Here is a 14,362-nt window from a genome sequence, read left to right on the forward strand (position 1 = left end):
TTTTATCAAAAGTTTATACCTGTGAAATAAGGGAAGTTTATTTTTAGCCGTTTAAAACATGTGAATTTATTTTTCAAAAAATTAAATTTTAGTTTTAAATATTTAATTAGATGCATTTTTAATTCATTTAAAATGTGATTTATTTAAACATTTATTTGATGTGTAGCGGTATTTTTGGGGGTATTCCCATTCATACTTATGGGGATTCCGTACATAAGGAATCCCCATAAATATGAATGGGGATCGCCTTCTATCATTCGTTGGGCTGGCCTATATGATCCCGGGGGGCGTTTGCGATCTGCGTGTGCCTTTGAGATATGTGGGCCTTTTCCCGTGCATAGCAGGAGAATTCCAGGAATTGCAATCTCTGTGCCTCCCGGACCACCAGGTACGTGGGCATTTTATTTGCGGATCGGAGGCATTTCCCCGCGGGACGCCTCCGACCACATATTCAGGGCCAATATGTAATAAATTTAACAGGACGAAATTTCTGATGGACAACAAATTTCTTAAAAATAAAAGTTCCAACACACAAATTTGCTAAATTTCACAGGATACAAGACTTCACACTCAGGATAATTTGTTACCTTCAGATCATTAGTTAGGATGATGCAGTTGAGCTTCTTTGAATGACCACTGATCATTGCAATCGTGACAAAAACCTAGACCATAAGCACCTATCTTTAATTAATCTAGAGTACTGCATTCAGTTTTGGGCACCACAACTCAGGAAAGCAAAATTGGTCTGAGAGTGGGTACAGTGCAGATTCACCAGAATGATACTGGGCTAAAAGTGTTAAGTTATGAGGACAGGTTGCATATATTTGGTTTGTTTCCACCACCCACACCGCCCCCCCCCGCCCCTCCCCCCCCACACTCAGTGTAGAAGCGATCTAATCAAGGTGTTTAAAATGTCAAAGCAATTCGACAGATATAGAGAAACTATTGTCTCAGGTGGGGAAATCCTGAACAAGGAAGCAAGTCTGAGAATTAGAGCTAGGACATTTAGGAGGATGGGCAGGAAATATTTTATCCACACAAAACGCAATGGAAATCTGGAACCATTTCCTTCAGAGGGCTCTGAAATTTTCAAGGGCATCAAGTGATATGGAAAAAGACTGGTAAACAAGAGTCAGGGCGCATCAGCCATTATCTAATACAAAAGTGGAATGGCCAGCATGGATTATTCGTGTACTTGTGTTATTTGATGTTTTAAAGAAACAAGTCAAAATTCTTACTCTCAGTAGAGAGCAGATATATTAGGAATTCTTGCCTCTCAGCAGCTCTTGAGATGGCACAAATGGAGATGATCCTCATGAATCTCAGAGTGGTTCCACTCATTTGAACAGAGGTAACAGTTTTGGACTGACCTGGGAGGCAATCCAAGGCTTCTTATACTCAGGGAAACATGTTTCTGGAACATCAATGTGACAAATGCTAACCAATAGGCCATCTCCCTGGGGTCAAATGACTCCAATTAGGTCCTGTCTAAATCATCCACCCCCTCCAAAGAAAAATAAATGAAGGTGCTTCCTCCTTATTCATCATCATCATAGGCAGTCCCTAAAGTGATTTCTCAGGTGACTGTACATTCCAATACGTGAATGACAGTCTCGGTCACAGAAGGGACAGACAGTAGTTGAAGGAAAGGGTGGGTGGGGAGTCTGGTTTGCCGCACGCTCCTTCCGCTGCCTGCACTTGTTTTCTGCATATTCTCGGTGATGAGATTCGAGATGCTCAGCGCCCTCCCAGATGCTCTTCCTCCACTTTGGGCGATCTTTCCCAGGTGTTGGTGGGGATTTTGTACTTTATCAAGGAGGCTTTGAAGGTGTCCTTGAAACGTTTCCTCTGCCCACCTGGGGATCGCCTGCTGTGTAGGCGTTCCGAGTTGAGCGCTTGCTTTGGGAGTCTTGTTATAAGCTTCCTTATTAGTGATACTCCTACAGCCATCAGGAAGAAAAAGTACTCTGGACTTCCCTTCCCATTTAATGCATTTGTAATCTTTAAGTGACACCCACAAATGATAGCAGTGATATTATATATCTGTTGGTGCCAACAAAGAAAATTGGATCTTTGTACCTTGAAAATAAAGTCACATATAATTTGTTATGAATGACAATGTGTAAGCAGAGAAAATGTTATACAACAAAGGAGCTTTCAAAAACCTATTACAAGGATTCAAAATTTGACATGCAGAACACAGTTAACATTTTGAACACCACAATTTCTTCCTCCGTCTTCTACTGCAGAAAATTCTTAAAGCAGAACATACCCTAAAATGGAGTTATAAATTCTGATGGCACAAGCACTCAAGTAATGAAAATAAATAATTGCTTTGCAGAAACGCTAGAGGATTAAATATCTCACATCTTCAGCCGCTCTTACTCCAAAGGCTATTTGTAGTAATTTGTGCTCTCATGCATTCAGAGGGGTTGACTTACAATGTACATCTGTGCAATTGACTGCACCGTGCGTCACATTAAGATCTTTGATTTGTGAGCCTTGTTTTATACCAGCACATAAAGCGATTTGGCCTGGATTCAGTACTGTTGACAGTCACTAGCCATGGTGCTGAATGAGGCAAGAAGCAGTGTGGTAATTCAGTGCAGCTGCCAGATGATTTTTTTTCTTATAATTTACTATACTGGATACTAGATTAAAGTGGAAAATTCCATCCTCAGATATGCCATCATCCTAGTTCGATCTGCCATCACTAGATTATGATTCGCATTCAGAGGCAGCATGGTACACGCGCCAAGGATATTATTCTTTGGCATCAAAAAGGAATCAATCAAAAATGATTCTTTTTCTTTTCTCAGTGATAAGCTTACATTATTGATAAAGCACATTCTTGGAATTTCTGCAAGATGTGATTTGTTAGCATGCACACACAAAAATACTTTGCCGATCAGATGCCCCTACATAAGGCTCAAGTTCCACACTACATCATAATTCTAAAAGGACAAAAAGTGTTAAAAAAAACAAGCCTGAAGGCTTTGTGTCTTAATGCAAGGAGTATCTGTAATAAGGTGGATGAATTAACTGTGCAAATAGATGTTAACAAATATGATGTGATTGGGATTACAGAGACATGGCTCCAGGATGATCAGGGCTTGGAACTCAACATCCAAGGGTATTCAACATTCAGGAAGGAACGTTGAATACCCTTGAATAAAAGGAAAAGGAAGTGGGGTAGCATTGCTGGTTAAAGAGGAAATTAATGCAATAGTTAGGAAGGACATTAGCTTGGATGATGTGGAATCTGTATGGGTAAAGCTACAGAACACCAAAGGGCAAAAAACGTTAGTGGGAGTTGTGTACAGACATCCAAACAGTAGTAGTGATGTTGGGGAGGGCATCAGACAGGAAATTAGGGGTGCATACAATAAAGGTGCAGCAGTTATCATGGGTGACTTTAATATGCATATAGATTGGGCTAACCAAACTGGAAGCAATACGGTGGAGGAGGATTTCCTGGAGTGCATAAGGGATGGTTTTCTAGACCAATATGTCGAGGAACCAACTAGGGGGGAGGCCATCTTAGACTGGGTGTTATGTAATGAGAGAGGATTCATTAGCAATCTCATTGTGCGAGGCCCCTTGGGGAAGAGTGACCATAATATGGTGGAATTCTACATTCGGATAGAAAATGAAACAGTTAATTCAGAGACCATGGTCCAGAATTTAAAGAAGGGTAACTTTGAAGGCATGAGGCGTGAATTGGCTAGGATAGATTGGCGAATGATACTGAAGGGGTTGATGGCGGATGGGCAATGATAGACATTTCGAGACCGCATGGATGAACTAGAACAATTGTACATCCCTGTCGGGCGTAAAAATAAAAAAGGGAAGGTGGCTCAACCGTGGCTTTCAAGCGAAATCAGGGATAGTATTAAAGCCAAGGAAGTGGCATACAAATTGGACAGAAATAGCAGCGAACCCGGGGACTGGGAGAAATTTAGAACTCAGCAGAGGAAGACAAAGGGTTTGATTAGGGCAGGGAAAATAGAGTATAAGAGGAAGCTTGCAGGGAACATTAAAACGGACTGCAAAAGTTTCTATAGATATGTAAAGAAAAAAAGGTTAGTAAAGACAAACGTAAGCCCCCTGCAGTCAGAATCAGGGGAAGGCATAATGGGGAACAAAGAAATGGCAGACCAATTGAACAAGTACTTTGGTTCAGTATTCACTAAGGAGGACACAAACAACCTTCCGGATATAAAAGGGGTCAGAGGGTCTAGTAAGAAGGAGGAACTGAGGGAAATCCTTATTAGTCAGGAAATTGTGTTGGGGAAATTGATGGGATTGAAGGCCGATAAATCCCCAGGGCCTGATGGTTATCCCAGAGTACTTAAGGAGGTGGCCATAGAAATAGCAGATGCATTGACAGTCATTTTCCAACATTCCATAGGCTCTGGATCAATTCCTATGGCGTGGAGGTTAGCTAATGTAACCCCACTTTTTAAAAAAAGAGGGAGAGAGATAACAGGGAATTATAGACCGGTTAGCCTGACATCAGTAGTGGGTAAAATGATGGAATCAATTATTAAGGATGTCATAGCAGCGCATTTGGAAAGAGGAGACATGATAGGTTCAAGTCAGCATGGATTTGTGAAAGGGAAATCATGCTTGACAAATCTTCTGGAATTTTTTGAGGATGCTTCCAGTAGAGTGGACAAGGGAGAACCAGTTGATGTGGTGTATTTGGACTTTCAGAAGGATTTCGACAAGGTCTCACACAAGAGATTAATGAGCAAAGTTAAATCACATGGGATTGGGGGTAATGTGCTAACGTAGATTGAGAACTGGTTGGCAGACAGGAAGCAAAGTGTAGGAGTAAATTGGTACCTTTCAGAATGGCAGGCAGTGACTAGTGGGGTACCGCAAGGTTCTGTGCTGGGGCTCCAGCTGTTTACATTGTACATTAATGATTTAGACGAGGGGATTAAATGTAGTATCTCCAAATTTGCGGATGACACAAAGTTGGGTGGCAGTGTGAGCTGCGAGGAGGATGCTATGAGGCTGCAGAGTGACTTGGATAGGTTAGGTAAGTGGGCAAATGCATGGCAGATTAAGTATAATGTGGATAAATGTGAGGTTATCCACGTTGGTGGTAAAAACAGAGAGACAGACTATTATCTGAATGGTGACAGATTAGGAAAAGGGAAGGTGCAATGAGACCTGGGTGTCATGGTACATCTGTCATTGAAGGTTGGCATGCAGGTACAGCAGGCGGTTAAGAAAGCAAATGGCATGTTGGCCTTCATAGCGAGGGGATTTGAGTACAAGGGCAGGGAGGTGTTGCTACAGTTGTACAGGGCCTTGGTGAGGCCACACCTGGAGTATTGTGTACAGTTTTGGTCTCCTAACTTGAGGAAGGACGTTCTTGCTATTGATGGAGTGCAGCGAAGTTTCACCAGACTGATTCCCGGGATGGTGGGACTGACATATCAAGAAAGACTGGATCAACTGGGCTTGTATTCACTGGAGTTCAGAAGAATGAGAGGGGATCTCATAGAAACGTTTAAAATTCTGACGGGTTTGGACAGGTTGGATGCAGGAAGAATGTTCCCAATGTTGGGGAAGTCCAGAACCAGGGGTCACAGTCTAAGGATCAGGGGTAAGCTATTTAGTACCGAGATGAGGAGAAACTTCTTCACCCAGAGAGTGGTGAACCTGTGGAATTCTCTACCACAGAAAGTTGTTGAGGCCAATTCACTAAATATATTCAAAAAGGAGTTAGATGTAGTCCTTCCTACTAGGGGGATGAAGGGGTATGGCAAGAAAGTAGGAATGGGGTACTGAAGTTGCATGTTCAGCCATGAACTCATTGAATGGTGGTGCAGGCTTGAACGGCCGAATGGCCTACTCCTGCACCTATTTTCTATGTTTCTATGTTTCTTCAAGTACCTTGTTAGCCTAAGACATGTAAACTTCTGCTTATGTAGCTGTACACTGTGCTTGCCTCCAATGCTTCTCATTCTTATTGCCTTAGCCAAATGTAGCCATACTGAGCTGACACAAGCCAAACGAAAAGCATGAGTGGCCTGCATAATGTACAGCAGCATCACCTCCAAGGCTCTGCATTTGCTCAGCTCCACAGGCTTTCTGCAAATTAGATATTGCAGCCTTAATGTTGGTGTTCCTTGCTGTCCATTTGATGGAGCTGTGATCATATCAACAACTTCTACAACGGGTCATTAAATTTTTGTAAACTGCAAGCAGGAAATCGGATTGCACGCCTTGACAGGAGTCCCATGGTAGGACATAGTAAACAGAACTCAGGTGTGCCTCTGAGATGCTTAAAAGTTCAGGTGCATATTGATGATTTTTGTACACTTTTATGGTATGCTTTAAGCTACAAAAGTGACAAAAGCATGCAAGTATTACTGTACCTACAGAACAGTGACTATATTGCAGAAGTACATCATTGGCTGTGAAGTGCTTTGGAAATTCATATAACTGATGTGCATTCAGGTTTTTGCTGAGAGGACCTTGAAGAAGGGAAATTTGGGATGTACAAATGTCTGCATCATTCATCCACTACACTGCATCTGCAGGTCAGTTGACTGGTATAAAAGGCAATATACACTCTTCCACACAACCTAGAAAAAAGATTCTAGGTTGGCCAACTGGAGCACAGAATTCCTGCAATGCAACTACAATTGAGACATGTCTCGGAGACAGAATTGTTGAGGGCAACAAAACCTCCTACAAAGTAATTAGATAATGGGACATAACTCAGGCTTTTCTTGTAGGTGTGGTAAAATGGGAATAGCAATGTCATGGTCAAATTGTTCTTGGCTTCAAGTTGCCATAGCCATTGCTCTAGGACTAAGTTCTATAGATTACTAAAAACACGTCACTGGCATTTTTATTCCTCATAGTATTGGGGTGATTCTATGATCTGGTGCTCCCAGAAAGCTCATCACAGGAAATTGTGGGCACCTAGTGCATGATTTTTCATCCTTCTAATTAGCAACAGCCAACATGGATTTCAGAAAGAAAGATCATGCTGAACAAATCTGATGCAGTTCTTGCAAGCGATGATAAATATGGTGGATGAGGAAATTCAGTGGATGTGGTGTACGTGGGCATTCAGAAAGCCTTAGACAAGGTACATAAAATCATAGAATAATACAGCACAGAAGGAAGCCATTTGGCCCATCAAGTCTGTGGCAGCCCCTCTGAAGAGCAACCCAGTTAGTCCCACTTCTCCGCACTTTCCCTATATCCTTGCAATTCCCTCTTCTGCAAATACCTATCCAATTTCCCCTTAAAACCTATCATTGAATCTGACTCCACCACCCTATCAGGCAGTGCATTCCAAATCCTAACCACTCATTGCATACAATAATTTCTACTCATGTCACCATGTAGGAGGCTACTGAAGAAGATTAAGAAGGTATGGAATTAGAGTAGCAAATTGAATTAAAAACTCTTTAGAAGAGTACAGGGCAGTTTCTCAGAGTGTTTGGAAGTGGTTAGCAGGGTTCTGTTCTGGGACCGCTTCTATTCACCGTGTACGTCAATGATTTGAATACAAGTGCAGCGCCTAAAATCCAGAACCCTCGGGACCAAGGCAGTTCCGGATTTCAGGCTATTCCGGACTTTTGATCTTCTTTCTGACGTCACGAATCCAGAAATACCCGAGCCCAGATTCGGATATTTCCGGATTTCGGAATGTCAGAAGCAGGGGGGTGGGGTTACCTGCCGAGGAGCTGTTCGGGCCATCTGGGGCTCGCCGAGGAGGTCATCGGGCAGGTCCCCACTGAGGTGGTCGGCGGGTGGATCGGTCCCGCTGAGGAGGTGTTCGGGCAAGGGCCGACGAGGAGGCCCTAAGGTAAGGGCAGCGGCGGTGGGGTGAGGCCTGAGGTCAGGCAGCGATGGGGTCCCAAGATCGGCAGGGTCATCGGGTCCGGATTCCGGAACATTTTACGGATTCCGGACGACCCTGCCACTGATTGGTCGGGAGTCCGGATTCTGGAACATTCCAGATTCTGGATGCTGCACCTGCACAAGGCTTTTGAAGTGGTGCCCAAATTTGTGGAGAATACTATAATAGAAGGCATAGTAAGTAATTCTGAGGACCAAAAGAAGCTTCAAAGGGATATTTATAAGATGATAGAAAGGGCAAGAAAGTGGCATCAATGTCAACAACTGTGAGCTGGTACATTTTGGTTTGAATGGGGTAAAGCCATGTGATGTGGAAACACAGAATTGCCTCCTTCTGTGCTGTATTATTCTAGGTTCAGCTTCACAAGCAATGAAAAGCAGCACCTCAAGTCGATTAGGACATAAAAAACCTAACAAAATGCTGGATTTTGCAACAAGAGATATAGGGACCAGAAATGCGTGCCGCCCCATTTGGGGGCGGGAACAATCTCGAGGCGGGAGTTCCTGTGCCAGGCACAGAAGTCCCGCCTACAACCTATATTTGTCTTACTTCCCCCGAGAGCAAATGGAGTGCAGAATATCGCACTTCACTTGCTCAATGGGGCGCAGAACGACTCCGCGAAGGGTGCAGCGCTGCGGGGTGGGACGTGTAGCACTGCTGCAGAGACAGGGCCCTTCTCTTCATTAAAAGGGAGGGCCAAGCTACCGACTGTGAGCAGAAAAAGGATCCATCCCTGGACCATCAGGGAGTGGGGTGCCGTGGCAAACGCCCTGAATTTCTCCCCCGTAGAATATAAAAGCCCAGATGTAATGGTGAATTAATATAAAATAGTAGCAAGACCACAGTTGGAGTATTGTGCGCACAGGGGCACATTTACTTCCCTGAGGGATTCTTCATAATTCACGTCGGAAAAATAATACAGCGCGCCATGACCATTAACTGGGATACTTGAAAAATCTCCCAATTTCCCTTATTCCCAGTCCACCTGTGTGCAGCTTTGGATTTCACACTATAGGGTGTCGAGGCAATATAGAGGGAACACTGTGCACTCACTACAAAGGGCTGATGTCAGGAAATATAAACACGAAAATAGACTTGGAGAAATTGGGGCTGGTTTCATTCGAATAAAAAATAAGGGTGGTTCAAGGAAAGGGGAAAGAAGAGATATAGAATCGAGTAGAAACATGGGATTAGGTCTATAGCTCAAGGAGGGTAACAGCACAGAGTGGTTGGTCCAAACAACCTACTTCTGTGCTATCATTTCTATATAATTCAGTATTAAGTGACAGAAAATCTAGTAATTCCCCAAAATGCACTCCCTTCTCAGAACATTGGCTTCTTATGTTTGTTCAAGACCGAATAGAATATATCAGGGGAGCATCAATTAGTTCTAATTGTAGCAAAGTTTAACATATGGAAGAGTCTGCAAGGAAGTGTCGTGCCAGAATCAATTTCACTTACAATCCTGATCAACCATCAGGGAAACTAAAAACTCAGGTTAAGAGGCTCACATTTGAACAGTTCTAATAAGCACGCGCTATTCATTATCTGCTTCACAATTCCTGAACGTTGACTCCAAACAGAAAAGGGGAAAGTATCAACGGTAACTAGGCACATTCACAGCACATAATCAATTGTACTCAACATTTATATTTACACAGTGACATAGCAAAGTATAGAACTGGAAAAGCCTACAATGCAACTGGTCGATCTCAGAAACTACTAACCTTCAATTATTTTCCCTGAACTGGATGGTGGCAAATTGAATTCAATATGACAAGGTGCGATGTGGTTGAAATAAATATAGGAGAGCTGCACACTCCATGTTACAAGTTGCCCAAGCGGGGAGCTGAAAGAAACTTAGTTGACCATGGGCTAGACATTCCACTTCAGATCGCTGGGCTCGTGCCCATATATCGCCCAAAAAGACAGGCTACCTCCCATTTTGCTTCAAAAGTGGAAAGTTGGGCCGGAACATCGGCAGAAAATTGCTGGCCCAACTTTCGTGTCACATCGCCGAGGTGATCGCTGAGATGATCGCCCATACATCGCCCAGGGCAACTTTTGGCACATCACCCACACATTGCAGGGCTGATTGTCTGAGAAGATCGCTGGATATCACTGGAGAAAAGTTGCTTTTATCTGGCCTTCCTCACAGAACTCAGCACTATGGATGCAATTTTGAATGTCGGAGGAAGTGAGGAGGTTGCTTAAACAAGGGGCTTATAATTTGTGAGTTATTTAAGGGGCTTTTATTGATACATCCACTCACATTTATACTTATATTTATATTTATTGCAATACAAAGGACATTTATAACAATGGTGATAGTGATAGTGATAATAGTGATAGTGATGGGGCCTGCAGCTTCTCTACCATTTCTTGTAAATGTTCACATGCTGGAGTCTGAAGTTGAGTTAAGTGAAGGGTTTAGTGAAGGGCCAATCGAAGAGGTCGCAGACTAATGTGGAGGCGGAGGAGGAGAACATACAGCCGACGAACTTATAGGGAAAAGCAATCTTACCTCAACTTGTCTGATAACATGTGCCTTAGGAGGCTGCGCTTCCGAAAGGAGGTCATCGATGAGATATACCAGCTCATCAAGGGGGATCTTCAGCCTAGCAGCACCATCAGGACTGCACTGCCCGTTGAGGTAAAGGTTACTGCAGCACTATCCTTCTACGCATCTGGCTCCTTTCAGGCTTCAGCTGGCGACATCTGTGGTATCTCTCAGCACGCCACACACTGCTCCATTTGAAAAGTGACTGAAGCCCTTTATGTTCGCAGGATGGACATTATAAGCTTCCCTATGACCAGGGAGGCACAAACCTTGAACCTTTGGGTTTCTCGATAATAGCAAACTTCCCCAAGGTGCATGGAGCAATAGACTGCATGCACATCGCTCTGAAAGCAGCTTTACAGAATGCGGAGATGTTTCGTAACCGAAAGGGATTCCACTCCCTGAATGTGCAGCTCGTTGTCAACCACAACTAAATAATCACAGCAGTTAATGCTAAATTTCCAGGCAGCATCCATGATGTGCACATCTGCATGAGAGCGCTGTCTCTGACCAGTTCGACAGTCAGCCACAAAGTCATGGTTGGATGCTGGAGGATAAAGGATATGGCCTTGCCAACTGGCTCATGATCCCCTGCGAAATCCCTTCATGGAAGCCAAGAAGGGTTACAACAAAATTGCACGCAATGGGAAATGTGGAAATGGCTGAGACCTTAAACAATTATTTTGCTTCGGTCTTCACAGTGGAAGACACAAAAACCATGCCAAAAATTGCTGGTCACTGGAATGTGGGAAGGGAGGACCTTGAGACAATCACTATCATTAGGGGGGTAGTGCTGGACAGGCTAATGGGACTTAAGGTAGACAAGTCCCCTGGTCCTGATGAAATGCATCTCAGGGTATTAAAAGAGATGGCGGAAGTTATAGCAGATGCATTCGTTATAATCTACCAAAATTCTCTGGACTCTGGAGATACCAGCGGATTGGAAAGCAGCTAATGTAACGCCTCTGTTTAAAAAAGGGGGCAGACAAAAGGCAGGTTAGTTTAACATCTGTAGTGGGGAAAATGCTTGAAACTATCATTAAGGAAGGAATAGCGGGACATCTAGATAGGAATAGTGCAATCAAGCAGACGCAGCATGGATTCATGAAGGGGAAATCATGTTTAACTAATTTACTGGAATTCTTTGAAGATATAACGAGCATGGTGGATAGAGGTGTACCGATGGATGTGGTGTATTTAGATTTTCAAAAGGCATTCGATAAGGTGCCACACAAAAGGTTACTGCAGAAGATAAAGGTACGCGGAGTCAGAGGAAATGTATTAGCATGGATCGAGAATTGGCTGGCTAACAGAAAGCAGAGAGTTGGGATAAATGGGTCCTTTTCGGGTTGGAAATCGGTGGTTAGTGGTGTGCCACAGGGATCGGTGCTGGGACCACAACTGTTTACAATATACACAGATGACCTGGAAGAGGGGACAGAGTGTAGTGTAACAAAATTTGCAGATGACACAAAGATTAGTGAGAAAGCGGGTTGTGTAGAGGACACAGAGAGGCTGCAAAGAGATTGAGATAGGTTAAGCGAATGGGCTAAGGTTTGGCAGATGGAATACAATGTCAGAAAATGTGAGGTCATCTACCTTGGAAAAAAAAACAGTAAAAGGGAATATTATTTGAATGGGGAGAAATTACAACATGCTGCGGTGCAGAGGGACCTGGGGGTCTTGTGGATGAATCCCAAAAAGTTAGTTTGCAGGTGCTGCAGGTTATCAGGAAGGCGAAGGAATGTTGGCCTTCATTGCGAGAGGGATGGAGTACAAAAGCAGGGAGGTCCTTCTGCAACTGTATAGGGTATTGGTGAGGCCGCACCTGGAGTACTGCTTGCAGTTTTGGTCACCTTACTTAAGGAAGGATATACTGGCTTTGGAGGGGATACAGAGACGATTCACTAGGCTGATTCCGGAGATGAGAGGATTACCTTATGATGATAGATTGAGTAGACTGGGTCTTTACTCGTTGGAGTTCAGAAGGATGAGGGGTGATCTTATCGAAACATTTAAAATAATGAAATGGATAGGCAAGATAGAGGCAGAGAGGTTGTTTCCACTGGTCGGGGAGACTAGAACTAGGGGGCACAGCCTCAAAATACGGGGGAGCCAATTTAAAACTGAGTTGAGAAGGAATTTCTTCTCCCAGAGGATTGTGGATCTGTGGAATTCTCTGCCCAAGGAAGCAGTTGAGGATAGCTCATTGAATGTATTCAAGTCACAGATAGATAGATTTTTAACCAATCAGGGAATTAAGGGTTACGGGGAGCGGGCGGGTAAGTGGAGCTGAGTCCACGGCCAGATCAGCCATGATCTTGTTGAATGGCGGAGCAGGCTAGATGCCCTACTCTTGTTCCTAATTCTTATGTTCTTATGTTCTTATATAATATCGTCAAAAAGACAATTGGAGTGCTCAAGCAGCGCTTCCGATGCCTGGACCACTCTGGAGGCACCCTACAGTACCACTCTGACCAGGTCGCTGAGTTTATTGTGTTGTGCTGCATGTTGCATAACCTAGCTATAAGGGGAGGACAACAATTGCCAGATGGGGCTGCAGGTCCACCTCAGGAAAGAGTGGAGGCGGAAGAGGCTGACAAGGAGGACGAGGAGGAGGAGAAGGCTGGTGAGGACCTCGGGGAAGACAATCAGCCTGGCGATGAATCCATGGACCCATCCCCTCCCCCACAAGACTGTAAAAACCCCATTAGTGTTACACGGCTGCAAAGCAGTTGCGCCAGCAGCTCATAAATGAATGCTTTGCATGAACTTACATTGGCAACAGTCACAGTTACAGTTACAGTTACACCAAGATAACAGTTGCGTTTGCGTTGAGTTATATTTCATCCTTGCCTGGTCTGGCCTGGCCATTGTTTTACAACAGTTGATAGTTTTATCTTAACTTACGTTATTAGAAGACACTGCACAACAATTGTAAAGTGAAATCATTTTTTTTTAAATTATAAACAAAATGTATTAACTATTTTAAAATAACACCCAACCACCCATCCACACCCACCCCCCAACCCACATGTCATCAGTGAAATAAACAACAATAAACAATGAACAATATCAACAATATTAAAAAACATTGCATCTCCCTTATTGTGTATCTGTAAAGCATGCACTCCCATGTTCCGCCACCAGGGAGTGCATCCCCTAAAGTCCCAAGGGATCCCAGCATCCCTTGGGAGCACTGTATATAAGCCGACCCCTAAGGCCTGTTCCTCTCTCTGGAGTTTCTTAATAAAGACTGAGGTCACTGTTACTTTCACCTCCCTGTGTGCAGTCTCATCTGTGTTTGGAACACAATACCCCTCCCTACCTGCGGTCATGTTTCCCTCCAGATCCTGGACTTCCCCACCCGTCAACCATGCCCCATGTCCTCGACCACCCACCCATTTTGGTCCCTGAGTACCGAGATGAAGCTGGCGTGTAGCGGGCAATGGCAAGACTTCCTGTAGTGGTGAGGTTGATGGTGGCGCGATCGCCTGTTGGGGGATGTTGGAGGGGAAGTCAAAGCTGGGGAATTGCCTCCTGAGTCAGAAGGAAGTGCTTCCTCCTGACTCGCTTGTGTGCTGGTGCTGGAGGTATGTCGGGTGACGGCACCTTGGGGTTCAGTGCCATGTCCCGCCACTATCGCATGCCGCCAGGCATCGACAGAGGTGGTCATCGCGGGCAACTCCCGGATCATCTGCTGCATATCGTCCGAATTGCGAGCAGACGACAGGGAGATGTCCCTCGTAAATTACATGAATGCCTGCAGATACTCGCGACAAATCACGACACTCTGCTCGCACAGTCTGGTCAAACCCTCGCTCCGATTGGCCAGAAGAGGAGTGTGCTGACCTGATGTCCATGGGGTCAGCGTAAGCACTATTAAACGTCTTGGTGTCGCCGGC

Source organism: Pristiophorus japonicus, chromosome 20 (genome assembly GCF_044704955.1).
Source record: "Pristiophorus japonicus isolate sPriJap1 chromosome 20, sPriJap1.hap1, whole genome shotgun sequence".
NCBI classification, from domain to species: Eukaryota; Metazoa; Chordata; class Chondrichthyes; family Pristiophoridae; genus Pristiophorus; species Pristiophorus japonicus.